At 37.9% G+C, this 18212-nt stretch overlaps 1 long non-coding RNA gene across 1 annotated transcript in view; it reads left to right on the top strand.

The window, feature by feature from the left end:
* LOC138152375 (uncharacterized) overlaps positions 1-17651 on the top strand; it is a 42388-nt gene extending 24737 nt beyond the window's left edge. Inside the window, exon 3 of the long non-coding RNA XR_011166090.1 lies at positions 16306-17651. This is a non-coding gene — a long non-coding RNA (uncharacterized lncRNA). The remainder of the gene's footprint in view (positions 1-16305) is intronic.
* The last annotated feature ends 561 nt before the right edge of the window (positions 17652-18212 follow it).

Here is an 18212-nt window from a genome sequence, read left to right as displayed (position 1 = left end):
ACATGAAACATTCTTCTGCCATTTAAAGTCTCCAAAATCAGGTGGCCAAGCTATACCAGATCTAAAATTGCATTATAAAGAAGCAATCATCAAAACTACTTGGTACTGGGTAAGAAATAGAGTGGTTGATCAGTGGAATAGGTTAGGTGCACAAGACACAGTAGTCAATGACTATAGTAATCTACTTTTTGATAAACTCAAAGACTCCAGCTTCTGGGATAAGAACTCACTATTTGACAAAAACTGCTCAGAAAACTGGAAAATAGTATGACAGAAACTAGGCATAGACCAACATCTTACACCCTATGCCAAGATAAAGTAAAAATGGGTACATGATTTAACCTTAAAGGGTTGTACTAAAAACAAATTAGGAGAGCAAGGAATAGTATACCTGTCAGATCTATGGAGACCAGAAGAATTTATGACCAAACAAGAGATAGAGAATATTATGAAATGCAAAATGGATAATTTTGATTACATTAAATTGAAAGTTTTGCACAAACAAAAGCCAGTGCAACCAAGATTAGAAGGGAAATGGAAAGGCAGGAAACAATTTTTATAGCCAGTGCCTAATAAAGGCTTCATTTCCAAAATATATAGAGAACTGAGTAAAATTTATAAGAATATAAGTCATTCCTCAGTTGATAAGTGGTCAAAGGACATGAATAGGTAGTTTTCAGAGGAAGAAATTAAAGCTATCTATAGTCATATGAAAAAATGCTCTAAATCACTATTGATTAGAGAAATGCAAATTAAAACAACTCTGAGGTACTACATCATACCTACCAGATTGGCTAACATGAGAAACAGGAAAATGATAAATGTTGGAGAAGATGTGGGAAAATTAGAACACTAATGCATTGCTGGTGTAGTTGTGAACTGATCTAACAACGATTCTGGAGAATAATTTGGAACTATGCCCAAAGAGCTATACAACTGTGCATTCCCTTTGACCCAGCAATACCACTACTATGTCTGTATCCCAAAAAGATCATAAAAATGGGAAAAGGAACCACATGTACAAAAATATTTATAGAAGTTCTCTTTGTGGTGGCCAAGAATTGGAAATTAAGGGGATTCCCATTAACTGGGGCATGGATGAACAAGTTGTGGTATATGAATATAATGAAATACTGTTGTGCTATAGGAAATGATGAGAGGTGGACTTCAGAAAAACCTGGAAAGACTGAAATGGACTGATGCTGAGTAAAGTGAGCAGAACCAGGAAAACATTGTACACAGTAACAGCAACATTGTACAATGACTAATTTTGATAGAATTAGTTCTTGTCAGCAATGCAATGATTGAAGAGAATTCCAAAAGACTCATGTTGGAAAATGCTATCCACATCCAGAGAAAGAACTATGGAGTGTGAATGAAGATAAAAGCATACTATTTTTCCTTTTCCTTTTTTGTTTTTTTCTTTCTTGTGCTTTTTCCCTTTGGTTCTAATTCTTCTTTACAACATGGCTGATGTGGAAATATATTTAATGTGATTGTATGTGTATGGCCTATATCAGATTGAATGCTATCTTGGGGAGGGGAGGAGAGGAAGGAGAGGGAGAAAGTTTGAAACTCAAAATCTTGCAAAAGTGAATGTTGAAAATTAAAAATAAATAAATAGCTATTAAAGTATTCAAAATCTATCTCTATCCCACTTTTCCAGGCTGATTATCTGTCCCGTGCCCCTCCACCATCATTCTGCTTTCCAATTAAACTGACCCATTTGCTGTTTTCCAAATATCTCCTACCTCTATGATGTCTTAGTGCCTGGCATGTTCTCTTTCCTCATTTTAGCCTCTTGAAATCTCTTGCTCCTTTTAAGTTTTTAGTTTGAGAATCTCACTGAAATTACTTTATATTTATTTTGCACATATTTTGTGTCAGTGTATATGTATCCATCCAGTAGAATGTATGCTTCTTGAGGGTAGTGATTTTTTGTGGGTGGTCTTTGTATCCTCAATACCTAGCATGGTGTCTACTACAGAGGAGGCATTTAATAAAGACTTGGTGCATAGTTGTTGTCTTCCTGGCTCTGCTCTTTTCCCCCTCCCCCCATCCTATCCTTTATTTATATGAGACTATAATTTTCAGTTGCTCTCACACATATCCTTTTATTCTCACACCACATTCCATCTTCCTCTGTGTGTCTTTGCTTTGGCCACTCCCTGCCCCCCAAATTCAGCATGTACTACATCTTCCTCTCTCCTCAGAAACCCTAGTTTCCTTCAAAGCTCAGCTGAAGTGCCACCTCCTACTTGAGGCGATCCCTCTCGCCTCATCTGTTCCCTCTACCATCTTAGGACTTTTGTACATGTCTTATATTTATTACTTATATGTGTACATTTTGTTCTCCCTACCTCCCTTCCATAGAAAGTTCTTTTAAGGTCAGGGAACTATTTCATTTGTGTCTTACATTGCCTGGCACATTATAGGTTCTTTACAAATGCTTGTTGAGGGTTAGCTAGGTGTTTCACTAGATAGAACACCATCCTTGAAGTGAGGAGGACCCGAGTTCAAATTTGGCCTCAGATATTTCTGTGTGACACTGGGCAAGTCACTTAACCCTGATTGCCACAAAAAATAACCTTAAAACAAATGCTTGTTGGTTCATTAATTGAAGTAGGCAAATAAGGTTCCCATTTTAAAGGGGTAGAAAATGAAATGAAAGGAATTTACCTCAGTTTACATAGCTATTAAATAGTCTAACTGGGATTTGAAACCATGACTTCAAGTCCAAACCCAGTAATGCTCAGAACTTTGGATTCACTTAACCTAAATTTTGTACTTCAAGTCTAAATTCAGTGTTCTTCCCACTAAAAATTCTAGGATCTGGGTGACTAGGCAGGGTAGGACTACTGCAGTAACTTAACTGTTCTTTCTGCCCCATGTTTCTCCCCACTTTGATTTATCTTCCATTCAGTTTAGAAAAAGGTGATTTTGGGGCGGCAGGGTGGTGCAGTGAATAGAGCACCATCCTTGGAGTCAGGAGGACCTGAGTTCAAATCCAGCCTCAGACACTTAACACGTATTAGCCATGTGACCTTGGGCAAGTCACTTAACCCCAATTGCCCTGCCTTCCCCCCTCCAAAAAGCAAAAAAAAAAAAAAAATTCTAGGATCTGGGTAGGATTATATTCCGTATCCCCATGCTCCAAAATTAACTCTCTTTCCCAAGAGAGGGGGTATAGGAACTGCTGAAGTCTTTTCATCTCTAGACACCTCCCAAGAAAACTGCCCTAATGTGACTTTTAAAAAAGTCTATTTACGAGAAAACCTAAAAACCCAATTGGGGAGAAGCACATTTCCTTCCACAGTTCCTCCCTTCCCTGGCTCAGTTCTTTCGCTTCAGCTGTGCTGTGGCTGAGATAGGAAGGAGAGAAAGGACCTCATCATCCTCCCATGTGTTCTTCTAAGTTCCTTCTTAATGATTTTCTCCAGAGGTCAGCTTTTACTTCTGCAGTTAGGGAGAATAATAATGAGAAGCCTTTTTAGTAGCCTCTGATATATATTGGAAAGCTATCTGCATGGGATAGGCCTCAGAAGTTTAAAATAAATATTTGGAGATAAAAATGAGAATGATGCTTCACAATTCCTTTAAGTTGTTACTGGAATGCATGTATCATCCCATATAGTTCAATTTAATTCAACATGAATTTCATTTAGTGCCTACTACATGAAAAGGGATGGTTAGGTGACTTAGTGGATAGAGTACTTGACATGGAGTCAGAAAGACCTGAGTTCAAATCCAGCCTCAGACACTTACTTGTGACCCTGGGCAAGTCAACCCCTGGAGAAGAAAATGCCAAACCACTCTAGTATCTTTGCCAAGAAAACCCTGTGGACAGCATTGGCATGCCATAGCTAATGGGGTTGAGAAGAGTTGGATATGACTGAACCACAACATGAAAGGCATTGTGTCAGGTGCTAGAGATACATTGACAAGATGATGCACATAGATAAGTTAATATAAAAATATACCTGAGATGAGAAGTTATTTTGTCAGGGGAAATGGGAGTACAAAAAAGCTGGGGAATCAGGAAGTGCAGTTTGTTGGATATGCCACTTGAGCTAAACAATTAAGGGAACTGAAGATTACAAGGGGTCAGAGGTAAGAAGGGAAAGTCTCTCAGGTGTTGGGGAAAGCTTGCGCAAAGGAACAAGGGTAGGAAAGAATATTGTGGAACACTGGGATGGCAAGTAAGCAAATTAGGCTAGAACATAGAATATGTGAAGACAAAATGTTAAACAAAATAAGTGGGAGCCAGATTTTGAAAACTTTAAATACAAATAGGGGAGGTAGTATTTTATTCCTGTTGGCAGTGAAGAATTACTGAAACTTTTTTTTTGTTGCTTTTTGGAGGGTAATTGGGGTTAAGTGACTTGCCCAAGGTCACACAGCTAGTTTTTGTGTTAAGTGTTTGAGGCCAGTTTTGAACTCAGGTCCTCCTGACTCCAGGGCTGGTGCTCTATTCACTGTGCCACCTAGCTGCCCCATAAACTTCTTGAATATGAACATGACATGGTCAGACCTGTGCTATAGAAATATTAATTTGGCAGATGTGTGAAGGATGGTTTGAAAGCAGGAAGACTTAATTTGTAGGCTAGTGCAATAATCTATGCAAGGGGTATTTGAGGGTCTGAACTAGGGTCGTGACTACTTGAATAGAGAAGAGAGAATGAATGTGAGAAATGATTCCATATTTATGGAATCCATATTTGTAGAAGCCTGGCCCATTTTAGAGGAGGCATAACCTTTAGGAACAAGTTGATGATAGCACTACTGTTCTTTTCTCTGGTCAGGCCACATCTTGAATATTGTGTTCAGTTCTTGGCAGCACATTTTAGGAAAGACATGATAATCTTTGTCTTCCCAGGAACAGAAACTGTGGGAAGGGGAGCCATGGAAGCTCCCCTTGAGTCAAGATGGAAAGACTTTTCCTTGGGTATTTAATGTTGACTGATGATATTATAATCTAGTTGTGACCTGATGATATTGTAATTTAGTTGTGAGTTAGGGGTGGAAAACTTTTGACTTTTGTACTTTGTGATTGACTAAGTGAATATATTTTGTTTAAGAAGGAAGACTTTTTGATTGAAGAGATTAAGATGGTGTGACCTAAGAGTGGACTTTGTGATTGACTAAATAAATGCACCTTGTTTAAAAGAGAATTTTAACCTTTGTACTTTGTGATTGAATTGAGAACTTACTAAATGTTACTAAATGAATGAACTTTGTTTAAAACTTTGTGAACACTGGTGAAAACTAGGTGGCCATTTGGGTCAAGTTCTGACATGATGAATGTTGTATTTTGATTTTCTGTGAATGTTCTGCCTTAATTTGTTACTGAGTAAATGGAGAGTTCACTATGCTGTGTAATCAGAACCTTGAAAGCTGTTCACAATGGCAATCCTCTGGAAAGCTGCTAGTGCTTGGCTTTACAAAGTCTTAAATCCTATTTTCTGCATAAGGCTGTTCCTGGCCATTCTTTCCCTCTCCCCCAAGATAGTGAGTGGGAAGTGGGGTTAAAGAGAGGCTCAGATAGGAAACAGCAGGTCAAAGCTTCTGTACTGATCAGAAATGGCATCATGTCTGTAAGTGACTGCTTTATTTCCAGTTTGGGTGAGCAAGGGAGTTTCCAAAAAAAAAAAAAGCAAACAGCTGGTCATTTATTCTCTTTTACTATCTACTCTCTTTTTAGAATGCACATAAATATTCGCATGTGAGCTCCTTGAGGGTAGGTACTGTATTTTTCCTTTCTGTTTTCCCCAGGGCATAGTTTATGGCACACAATAAGTGCTTAATAAATGTTTGTTGATTGACTGACACTTGAGACACTCAGAAGTTGATAGGAGATAGAATCCAAGAAAAATTCCAGTAGTAAAGCCCACGACCTCAAATGTCTGTACTCAAATCTCCAAAGTTTAGGCAACAAATAAGAGGAAGTAGAGGTCCTAATGAAAAAAGGAAAATTTAACTTCACAGGTATCACTGAGACTTGGTGGGATGACTACCATGGGTAGTCAACCATTGTTCTCCCAATCATGGTTATGGATGGTGATGCCTTATTCCAAAGAAATAGGATAGGTTATAGGAGTGGGGTAGTGACTCTGTGGAATACCATTGTGTGTTCGTTATCCAGCCATACTCATGTGAAGAAATCTATGAACCATAAGGGGGACACATCATAGAGAATGTTTAAATGAAGGTCAATGTTGTTGTCATTGGATACTACAGAGCACTGTAGAAAGAGGAAACAGTTTGAGAGACAGATCATGAACTTGGCACAGAAGAGATTTCAGTTATCCAGATATCTGCTGAGTCTGTCAAAAACAGAGCAGGTAAAAAAAAAAAAACAGAGCAGGTTTTATTGACTTAGTGATGATTTCATCCTTTTCTAGCATTGAGGAACCAGGGTTAGACCCACAGAGGCAGGAGTGCTGTCAGGAGAGTCCTGCAGCTAGCTAGAACCAGAGCTGACTGTTAAAATTATCAATGGGAGCATTTATACCTCAAAAATTAGCAAGCTACAAATTAGGACTTGGCTTTGTTATGTTGTTTGTCCAGACTTAAGAAACTGATGGTGAAAATGTTAATGCAAATTAAACTTAAAAGTGTCAGTGACCACATTTTATTTTAAAGAGAGCCAGCTACTAGCACATCACTGATACTGTGCACCTACCTCCCCGTTATGTACCCAGGATCTCGTTTGGATTGGGCTCTGTGCTAGGGGAGTATGCCTTTAATTAGGAGGATTAGGTTCCCTTTTCTCATAATTTTACTTGTGACTTTATTAGGGCCTCCCATAAAGAGAAGAATAAAAAAAAGGTACCAAATGTGAATTGACTTTGGGCCAAGTCATTTAAATCTATACAAACAAGGAAGGATAAAATTTTTTTTAAAAAGAAGAGAAAAAAGGAAACTATATTCCCAAGCAGCCATTAGAATTCAGTAACTTACGTAACTACTGATAAAATATGGTGGATGATGCTTAAACTACTGATTAGTCATTTTGCATTTCTGTACTTGTTCTACCTGATCAGTATTTTCTCATTTGCCAGATGAAGCCAAGGGTATGTGTGTGTGGAGGTGAACACCAAAGTTCTGGGACTTTGAGCTAAGGGCAGTGCCCTCCCCCACCCCCTTAGGACACAGTCAGATGGAAGAGTCTGACTAGGGCCATACACTTGTCAAGCTAGGTCCCAAGTGTCTTAAGTAAGGCAAGGTCAGGGAGGACAGAAACCCTTGGAGGAGCTAAAAGGGCAGAAGCCCTCAGATCTATCTCCATTTTGATTGTAAGAGCAGGATTGATTGAATCAATAACCCCACCTATCACCTCACTCCACTTAGTCTCATACCTTTATGAGGTGAGAACTGTTGAACCCCAAAACAGTATTTGTTCTAAGAAAAAGACAAATTACTTAGGTCATGTATTTATTTCTCTCAAGGTGGCTTGACATGCATTGATTGCATGGAAGTTACAGTCTAGAACTGGGCCCTCCTAAGGGGACCAGTCCAGAACTGACTTGATTTGAAAATTGGGGTGCCCAGTTTATATACCTTTTCAACAGGGGCTATCAAGCCCCCTCCCAACAGAGGAAATACCTCTTCTATCAGATCACACCCTCCCCCTCCCACCCCCCCCTCCACAGCCTTGGTCTGTCTATCTAGGAAGAAGAATTTGTCTCCTGCAAAGCTTGAGCATATTAAATCAATTTGGGCCTGGTCTGGAGTTAGATCAGGATAAGACTCAAGCAATCTCATTATCAGTAGTGCCCTTATGAAGAACTTTAGACAAGGGGCTGGGAGTGGGAGTTCTGAGTCTTCAAGATACTGATTACTAAGAAAAATCATTTTTCATAGAACATATTTGGATTGAATCAATCCATCAGAGGTGTGAACTAGATGTAAACAAGGCCCAGACATCTCAGTTAACCAATCAAAATTGTTTCTACTAGGTAAGATAGGAAAACTGCTTGGATTGGTTGAGGGACTTGGGCAGGTCCTTTGGGGTTTGCATAAAACCAGCAAGCTAGGTTAGAATCTGGCTACATAGGAAAGAGAGCAGTTCTAGCTAAGAAAGAACGCTTGGTTCCAGAGGTCAAAGGAGCTGGGATTAAACCAAGAGTCACCTACCCAGCAAAACTGAGCATCATGTTTCAGGGGAAAATATGGTCATTCAATGGAATAGAGGACTTTCAAGCATTCTTGATGAAAAAACCAGAGTTGAATAGAAAATTTGACATTCAGATACAAGAAGCAAGAGAAGCATGAGAAGGTAAACAGGGAAAAGAAATCATAAGGAACTTATCAAAGTTGAACTATTAACATTCCTACATGGAAAAACAATAATTGTAGCTTATGAAACTTTTGTCAGTATGAAAATAGTTGAAGGGAATAGAAATATATATGTCTATATATGAGGGTATATGGGCATATGAATTACATATGTGAATGTACATAGATAGAGGCCACAGGACCAATTTAACAGGAAGGGATGATATTTAAAAGGTGAAATTAAGAGGTGAGAGAGGAATATAATGAGAGGAGATGGGGAGAGACAGAATGGGGTGAACTATCTCATATAGAAGAGGCAAGGGAAAATGGTTACAATGGAGGGGAAGAATAGGAAGGCAAAAGGGAATGGGTCAACCTTATTCTCATTGAATTTGGCTGGGGGAGGGAATGCAATACACACTAAATAGGGTATCTCACCCTATAGGAGAGTAGGGGAGAAGGGAATGAGAGCGTGGATGATGGAAGGGAGGGCAGGCTGCGGGGGAGGGAAGTTGGAAGCACCCACTTTTGAAAAGGGACAGGATCAAAGTAGAGAATAGAACAAGTGGGAGGTGGGATAGGAGGGAGGGAAATATAGTCAGTCTTTTACAATATATCTACTATGTTAATGTTTTGCATTAGCTACACATGTACAACCTGTACTGAACTGCTTATCTTCCCAGTAAGGGTGTGTGACAAGGGAGGAAAGGAATAAATCTGGAATACAAAGTTTTAAAATCAAATGTTTAATATATATATATATATATATATATATATATATATATATACACATATATATATATATACACACACTATTATTAATACTATTTTACATGTAATTGGTAAATAAGATATACAGGCACTGGGGCATAGAGATCCACCATGCCCTACTGGAAAAGTCGAAAGGGGTATGGGAGAAAATATGGGAGAGAGCATATTGGAGGAGGGGATATCCTGTGGGACTGCTATTTTGGGGTGGTGGGTAGGAGAAAAATGGGGAGAAAATTTGTAACTCAAAATCTGGTGGAAATGAATGATGTAAATCAGAAGTTAATAAAGCATTTGAAAAATGAAAAAAAAAAGAAATAAACTATAGAGCAATAAAAAAAAATAAATCGCTCAGGCCACAGAAACATTTTGTCAACAGCAGTATAATTACTAAAGTTGTGGGTTACTATGTGTACTTGAAAATAATTATACTCCACTTCTTCTTACAATAGTCCATGATTCAGATGCTTCAATAATTCAGACAGACCTCATTCCCATTAGTACAACTCAGTAAAGTTTTATTATTCACTATGGTGTAATGGAAAGAACATTGAAGAAGAAGTACAAGAATGAATGTTCTGCTTCTGGCTTTGGCCCAAATAAACTGTTTGACTGTGGGCAAAAAATCTTACTTTTCTGGGCCTTGACTTCCTCATCAGCAAAATGAAGGGACTGACCCAGGTTAACTCAAAGGTCTTTGCAGTAGGATAAACTTTGAGGTTCCTCCTAGGTCTAAAAGACTTCTTCAAACCTGTGATTTTAAAAGACCCAAACTAATAACTTGGTCTACTTTGAGACAATTCATTTTTTTAACAGTATTTTCCCCAAATTACATGTAAAGATAATTTTAAACATTCTTTTCTAAATAAAATTTTGAGTTTCCAATTATCTCTCCCCTTTGCCCCCCCTCCCCCAAGATGTCAAGCAATTTGACATAGGTTATGTATGTTATTTGGGGGCTATTCTTGAAAAGCTTTAGAGATCTGAAGAAGGATAAAGCTCTACTTTGTTTCTTCATATTCATCTTTTTCTCCTAAAACATTGATTTTTAAATGTATTTGTTGTAGAAAAGATTTGCTATCCAATATTCACAGTACCTACCACCCAGTAAATGCTTAATAAATGTTTGTCAATTGATTATATATATATATATGTATATGTATGTATATATAAAGAAAGAATGCTTGTTTAGAGGGTTGAGGTGGAAGGAGATGTATACTCTCTTGATAAAAGGTACCCTAGGCTAAGCAGGGGTGATTCATTGATTGACTAAATCAACTCCCCATTTTTACTTTAGTATAAATATAAACAATGAAAACAGGGCCTCATAATCATCACTTTTTGGTCTTATGAAGGAATGGCTCTTATTATAGGTGCATAATAATCATTATTTAACTAAATGATATTCATTTGAAGTCAGTTGAGAAGGAACAGTTTTTGAGCAAGAAGAGAACAGCACCATGAAAGGAGGTGAGGAGTGTCAAAAAGGAAGACACATTCAATGCTGTTAAATATTTGTTGAAGGAGATTGAAGATTGAAAAAGACTATTGAATTTGACTATTAAAAAGTTACTGGTGACTCAGTTTACTCATCTGTAAAATAGCTGTCTGTGAGCTATAAGGCACTTTTCAACTTTGAATCCTATGATCTTAGAGCAATTTTGGTAGTGATGGAAATAGAGGTGGGCTATGGAGTCAGGAGGACCTGAGTTCAAATGTGACCTCAGACACGTTGTAGCTGTGTGACCCTGGGCAAGTCACTTAACCCTGTTTGCTTCAGTTCCTCATCTATAAAATGAGCTGAAGAAGGAAATGGCAAACCCATTGAGTTTCTTTGTCAAGAAAACCCCACATGGAGTCACAGTTGGGCATGCCTGAAACGACTCAACAACAACAAACAAGAAGTGGAAATAGAAACCAGATTTCAGTGGGGGTAAGGAATGAGCTGGTAGTGAGATGCAGTTCTTTCCAAAAGTATAATAATGAAGGACCAGAGAGATTAGATCATAGTATAAGAGAGTTAACAGATCCATATTGCTCTCTGATGGTTTCTCCTGCTCAAATTTTTTTTGCCCCTACTGATTATAAGTCCCATGAGAGCAGGATTTTCTCTTATACTGAGCATAGCATCCTGTATTTCGATACTGGACACATAGACCTGATCAATAAATACTTGTTAAAAGGGAGGACTTGCAGTGGAAGCAGTGCTGGATTTGGTGTAAGAATAATGGAGTTTGAATCTCTGCTCTGGCATTTACTACCATTGGTGGACCTCTCTGGGACTTAGTTTACTTTGGTAAAATGAGGAGGCTTGATTAGATAGCCTCCAAGGGTCCTTACACAGCTCTAAAAATGGAGGAGAAAAATAAGCTAGTCCCTAGACGGATAGAATTTATAATTCTCAAAACTTCTAAACCAAAAGAAATTTAAAATGTTAGGAGAAAATGACCCCAGAAAATGGCTAGGGTTCTCAGACTTGGGCCTGGTGGTTAAAATGTAAATGTGAGGTCTTAGGTACTTTAAAGATTTAAGGGAAGACAATGGGACTTCCCATTTTAATTAATGATTTCCTTTTAACATGTTAATGTTATATACTATTGCATATCCTTGAGCTGGAATTCCAGTTGGCTGCTGTTTCCTGGTGAGATGATTGGGGATAATAAAGTGACCATGCCCAGAAACTTAAGGAGATTTTTGAGCAAAACAGGAAAGACAAGGAAAGAGAGAAAAAATTCAGTGTGGAAGGGCCAAAGATCAAGGGGGCAGAAAAGGGGAGGCAGGGAGAAAGGAACTAGTAAGGGATATCCCTTCTCTGGGAAAAGGAAGTAAACAAGCATTTATTAAAGACCTACTATGTGCCAGGTACTGTGCTAAGAGATTTACAGATATAATTTTATTTGGTTCTTACAACAACCCTGGGAAGTAGGTGCTCTTATTATCCCTATTTTACAATTGAGGAAACTGAGGCAAACAAAGGTTGTTACTTGGTCTTGACTAGAAAGGGGTATACTTAATGTCCTGAGATGATCTTCATTTTAGAATAGAAAGGACCTAAGAGGTCATCCAGTCTAAGCCCCTTATTTTACATGTAAGGAAATTTAAATTCCCAAAGGTTAAGCAACTTGTTCAGATGCCCATAGTTAGAAAGTGACAGAGTTGAGATTCAGAATCCAGGTGGTCAGACTCCAAATCCAATTCCTTTTTTCCTGCATTGTGTCTTTTTGCTCTAAGAGATCATAAAGCCAGTAATGATGATTGTGTGGAGGTTTGGCAAGAGGGTAGCAAGGGGTCTTGGGATGGCTGTGTGGAGAAGAGAATAAAATAAATAGTTTTATCTTGAACTTGGGGGCACCTAGGTAGTATAGTGGAGAGCGCACCAGGCCTGGAGTTAGGAAGACTCATCTTCCTGAGTTCAGATCTGGCCTCAGATGCTTAATCTGAGTTATGTGACTCTGGGCAAGTCACTTAACTTTGTTTGCCTTAGTTTCCTCATCTGTAAAACAAGCTGGAGAATGAAATGGTAAACTATTCTAGTATTTTTGCTAAGAAAACTCCAAATGGGATTATGAAGAGTTGGACATGACTAAAACCACTGAACAACATTTTGGACTTCGGGGTGGAAGTAGGGTATGCTAACCAGAATACTAAGTAGATGGGACTATCCTGCCTAAATTTGAAGAGGCTCATTACCACAAGGCTTGATATTAGGAGATGAATTTTTCTGGCTATGGCAACTTAGTGAAGATTACTTATAGGAAAGAGTTGTATTTTACATTAGTGGATAGGATTACCCTTTGAGGGAGAGGGGGGAGACAGGAGGAGAGAGAGAGAGAAACTATGAGAGAGGGAGCAAAAGTAGTGGGAAAGGGCTAGTATCCTAGTGTCCATGGAGCTTGAACTTTGTTCTTTGGGAGAAGTAAAAAGTAACTGAATTGAGGAATCCAGCTCAGGGAACCCTAGCTTCTACAAAATGTCAGAATTTGGAGGAGACTTAGAGGTCATCTGTTTCAACTTTTTTTTTTTTGCAGAGAAGGAAATAGATCCTTGTGGAAGGAGACCAACCAGCAGGCTATTTCAGTTGTCTAGATGTGAAGTAATAAGGGTCTACACCTGGGTGGTAACAGTGTCAGAGAGAAGACTGTATAGTAGAGAGATATAAGGATAAAATCAATAGGCCTTGGCAACAGACTAAATTGGGGGAAAGAGAGTGGGCAGTTTAGGATGGTACTGAAACTGCTCTGATTGGGGGACATTACAAATTTATGTTATCTGATCTCAACTAGACCCTGACTACAGCAAAGCAAACCTATCTCTCTCTTTGATTCACTACCTTACTCCCCATGTTGATTATTCCAAGTCTTTTCATCTGGTTTTGAAACTCCCATGGCACCCCTCAGCTCCCCCACTCCCCTTTAGCTAAGGACTTTGTCTTATACCTCAGTGAAAAATCCTCTTCCTCCACTAACTGCTGTCTGACTGTAGTCTCTGACAGAGGTTGACCTGCTTCTTGTCAAAGCTGGTTTATCCCCTCTACATGCATCCTTGATCTTCTCTTGACTTCTTCAGCAGATATTAGTATCATCTGTACTCTTTACTTCAATCTTCCCCTGTTTACTGGTTTCTTTACAGCTATGTAAAGAAAGTATATTTATTCCTATGTCTTCCCCATCTAAAAAAAAAAACCTCTTACTGAATCCTATCCCCCCCACCCCCACATCCCATATTTCTCCTCATTTTCATGGCTAACATCCTTGAGAATGCCATTTAAACTTTAAACCTCTACTTTTTCTAATCTTACTCTTTTCTAAACCATTTGCAATCTGACTTAAGACCCCATCATTCAACTGAAACTGCCTTCTTTCTCTAAGGCTTTTTTTGTTCATTTCTTTCAGTCATGTGCAACTTTTCGTGATCCCATTTGAGATTTCCTTGGCAAAGATATCATAGTGGTTTTCTGTTTCCTTCTGAGCTCATTTTACAGATGAGGAAACTGAGGCAAACAGGATTAAGTGACTTGCCCAGAATCACACAGCTAATAAGTGTCTGAAGCTGGATTTGACCTCAGGAAGATGAGTCTTCCTGACTCCAGGCCTAACACTCTATCCACTGTGTCACCTGGCTGTCCTTAGTGATCTCTTAATTACCAGATCTAATGGTTTTTTTTCTCAATCTTGATCATTCTTTGCCACAGCATTTGATGCTGTTGATCCGCTTCTTTTCCTGCAAATTCTCCTTATTAGGTATTTTTGACTCTTGTCTTCCCTAATTCTTCTCCTACCTAACTTCTTAGTTTCCTTTGATGGTTGTTCTTCCATGTCATGTATGCCTGGGCCTTTTCCTCTTTTTTCTCTCTCCTAACTCCTATAGGTTCAATTATGGTCCCTATGTCCTTAGATTCCCAGATCTATATATCCAGCCCTAATATCTCTGCTGAACTTTCAGTCTTGCATCACCAGCTGCCTTTGGGCACCTCGTACTGGATTTCCATAGGCATCTTCAATCAACGAAAAAGAGCTGATTATCATTCCTCCCCTTTCTGAAATTCCTTATTACTGTACTCCGGTTTACAACCTCATTGTTGTACTCCTCACTCATTCACCCCATGTACCCAACCTGTTTCCAGATCTTGTCATTTCTATCATCTCGGTATTTCTTGTATACATCCTTATCACAGAGTCACAAATCTAGATTGGACTTTCAACATCTCTTACTTGGACTACTGCAGTAACTTAACTGTTCTTTCTGCCCCATGTTTCTCCCCACTTTGATTTATCTTCCATTCAGTTTAGAAAAAGGTGATTTTGGGGCGGCAGGGTGGTGCAGTGAATAGAGCACCAGCCCTGGAGTCAGGAGGTTCAAATCTGGCCTCTGACACTTAACACTTACTAGCCATGTGACCTTGGGCAAGTCACTTAACCCTAATTGCCCTGCTTTCCCCCTCCAAAAAGAAAAAGGTGATTTTCCTAAACCATAAATTTGACCATGTCACCCTTTACTCAATGAGCACTAATGACTCCCTATTGTCTCTAGGATCAAATATAAAATCTATTAGTATTTAAAACTCTTCATAATCTGGTCCCTTCCTACCTATTTAGGCTTCTTATACTTCCTTCCTTCCATGCAGTCTATGTTCCAGCAATGCTAACTTCCTTGAAGTTCCACCAGGGACACTCCATCTCTAGTCTTTGTGCCTTTGCATTGGCTCCCCTCCCCAGCCCCCAACCAGGAATTATCTATCCCTTCACTTTTGCGTCTTAGTTTCCATGACTTTGTTTAAGACCCAGCTCAATACCACTTCCTCTAGCAGACCTTTTCTGGTGTCCTCAGCTGCCTTTTGCTTTCAGTTTGTCTTCAATCTGCTCTGTATATACCGTACAGATAGCTAGTTATTTACACATTAGATTGTAAGGTCTTTGAGGGCAGGGTTTGTGTTTTTGCCTTTCTTTGTATTTCTAATGCTTAGCACAGTGATAACTAATGCTTGTTGACTTGAGGCATCCAGGAGCCCAAAGTGCAGGCTCAGACTCTTTTCAGCCTGTGTATTCCTTGTGATCCAAATTTGCAATTTCTTTTAAGTGTCCTTTTCCCCAAACCCTCCAGGAATAGATTCATTCTTTTTTTTTTTAACCTCAGTTGGTCACTGTTCCTGGCTTAGTGACCAGTCTTAGACTGATACATTTATATATAATTATATATGTACATATAAATTTATATATTATATAATAATTGTTATATATTATATAATAAATTATATAGTATACATAAGTATATACTATATATAATATTATATATTATATTATGCCTCCCTTTCCCTATACCTTCTTAAGGCCATTATAGGGTGAGGGGTCAAGAGGTGGAGAAATCTGGGATCTTGAGGCCACATGTGGCCCTCTAGGACCTCAGATGTGACCCTTAGACTGAGGTTTGGTGCATCATTCTATAGCCACAAGTCCTTCAGAGGATTAATTAGTAGAATTAATCAGGGCAGCTCACTATATTATGACCTCTGTACACCGATTCCCATGTACATTCCATTGGCTACAACTCATGTTACATTCATAAAACAAACCTAAGCAAGTCACGAAAAAATGGCAGAACCAACACTTTTACTCCTAATCTGAGCCACATCATGAGGTGAAACCAAAGAAAATCTAATCAGACCTGACAAAGTTAGCACTGAAAATTTGACTTTGTCAAGAATATTTGAAATATGGTTTTATAGCTACTACCATTATTTATTCTTTATTTTTTTATTTTTAGAAATATTTGTTATCACTCTCTTCAACTGCTTCCCCTCCTCATTGAACAACAAAAAAAGAAGAAAGAAAAAGAAAACCGTCACAACAAATATGAATAGTCCTGCAAGACATATAGTCCATCACCTGTCTGTCAGGATGTGGGTAGGGTGTTTTATTTTCAGTCTTTTAGACTTGGAGTTTATCACTGAATTGATCAGACTTCTAAAATCTTTCAAAATTGTTTTTCTCCATTATGTTTTTGTCATTGTATAGATTCTCCTAGTTTATTCATTTTGTTTTGCACTAGTTCATAAAGATCTTCCTAGTTTCCATAGAAACTACCCATTTTATAATTTCTTATGGCACAGTAATATTCTATTACATTCATATACTAGAATTTGTTTAGCCATCCTATAATCAGAGGGCACTTAACAGTGAAAAAAGAAAGTTGGAAAGAGGAGAGTTGTGGGGAAAAGATAATGATGAGCTAATATATTTTTTTACTTTTTTTTTTCTTTTTGGGGGGCAATTGGGGTCAAGAGACTTGTCCAAGGTCACATGGCTAGTTTTTGTGTTAAGTGCCTGAGGTCGGATTTAAACTCAGGTTCTCCTGACTCCAGGGCCTGTGCTCTATTCACTGCACCACCTAGCTGCCCCTATGATGAGCTAATGTAAATATTTTTGTACATATGAGTCCTTTTCCTCATTCTTTGATCTCTTTGAGGTAGAGGACTAGCACCAGTATAGTTGGACCAAAGGGCATGTGCAGTTTAATCACTATATCCAATGTCATTAACATTGAATCTTGCCCTAAGTATATATTAGCTTAAGATATTAGCTAATGAAGCCAGCATGATTATTATTATGACATTTAAAAAACACTACAGAAACAGGATTTCTTTCCTTTTTGTTAAAATAAATTTTATTGATATCTTTGGTTTTTCTGTCACCTAAATGTTCTCCTCTATTTCTCCCCCTCTTAGTGAGCCATGCCATATAAGAAAGACTTAAGGTACTTAATAAGTCCTTTTGTCCTTCCTTCCTGTAATAATGTATCATGTATATGATAAAGTATACACAAAATAGAAACAAGAAAGGATAAGATAAAGATGAAATAAATAATATTTTGAAAAAGTATTTTATTGTACCATATTTTTAACCATAAGAAAATTTTTGCTCTTGTAAAAGCAACATATAGGTTTTTGTGAAATGGAAATTTATTGTTTTATATTGAATCCTCTCTTATGTATGTGGCAATTTTTTTTCTTTTCTTGTTTTTAAGTTTAAAGTAAAGAAATTTACAAAAAAAGAAGAAAACTAAAGTAAAAACTACACAGCAAGGTGCACTAAGCCAGGTGGCTCAGTGAGTAAGAGCACTGGCCCCAGAGTCAGGATGACCTGGGATCGAATCCGGGCTCTGATACTTAGCACCACACCCAGAAATAACTGGCCGTGTAACCTTGAGCAAGTTACTTAACCTCAATTGTTTAAAAAACTGCACAGCAGAGAACAAAAGAAAACCTATGAAAATAAAGAAAAGCTGGATAGTTTTGAAAATAATATGTGGTATTTATTATAGAGGTTTTCTTGAAATGGAAATTTATTGTTTTATATTTAATCCTCTCATGTTCTGCTGTGTATATGGCAGTATTTTTTTCTTTTCTCATTTTTCATTTAAGTATAAAATAAACAAAAAAATTGCAAAAATTGAGAAAGCAAATGTGACTGAATTATTATTATTATATTTGTTTAATAATACTCATAAAGCACTTTGAGATATGGAAAGTGCTTTACAAATACTTAATTTTATCCTCACAACAATCTAGAATATTAATGATCACATTATTAAAAAATTAGAAGAGACTCAGAACAATTAATAACTAACATTTGTAATAGTGCCTATTATATGCCAGGTACTATGCTAAGTGC

This window comes from Petaurus breviceps, unplaced genomic scaffold (assembly GCF_028583685.1).
Source record: "Petaurus breviceps papuanus isolate PSGF00001 unplaced genomic scaffold, PetGlider_PUasm1.0 90925, whole genome shotgun sequence".
Taxonomy (NCBI): Eukaryota; Metazoa; Chordata; class Mammalia; order Diprotodontia; family Petauridae; genus Petaurus; species Petaurus breviceps.
Note: the sequence above shows the minus strand (reverse complement) of the source record. Positions and strands in the feature narration are given on the sequence as shown.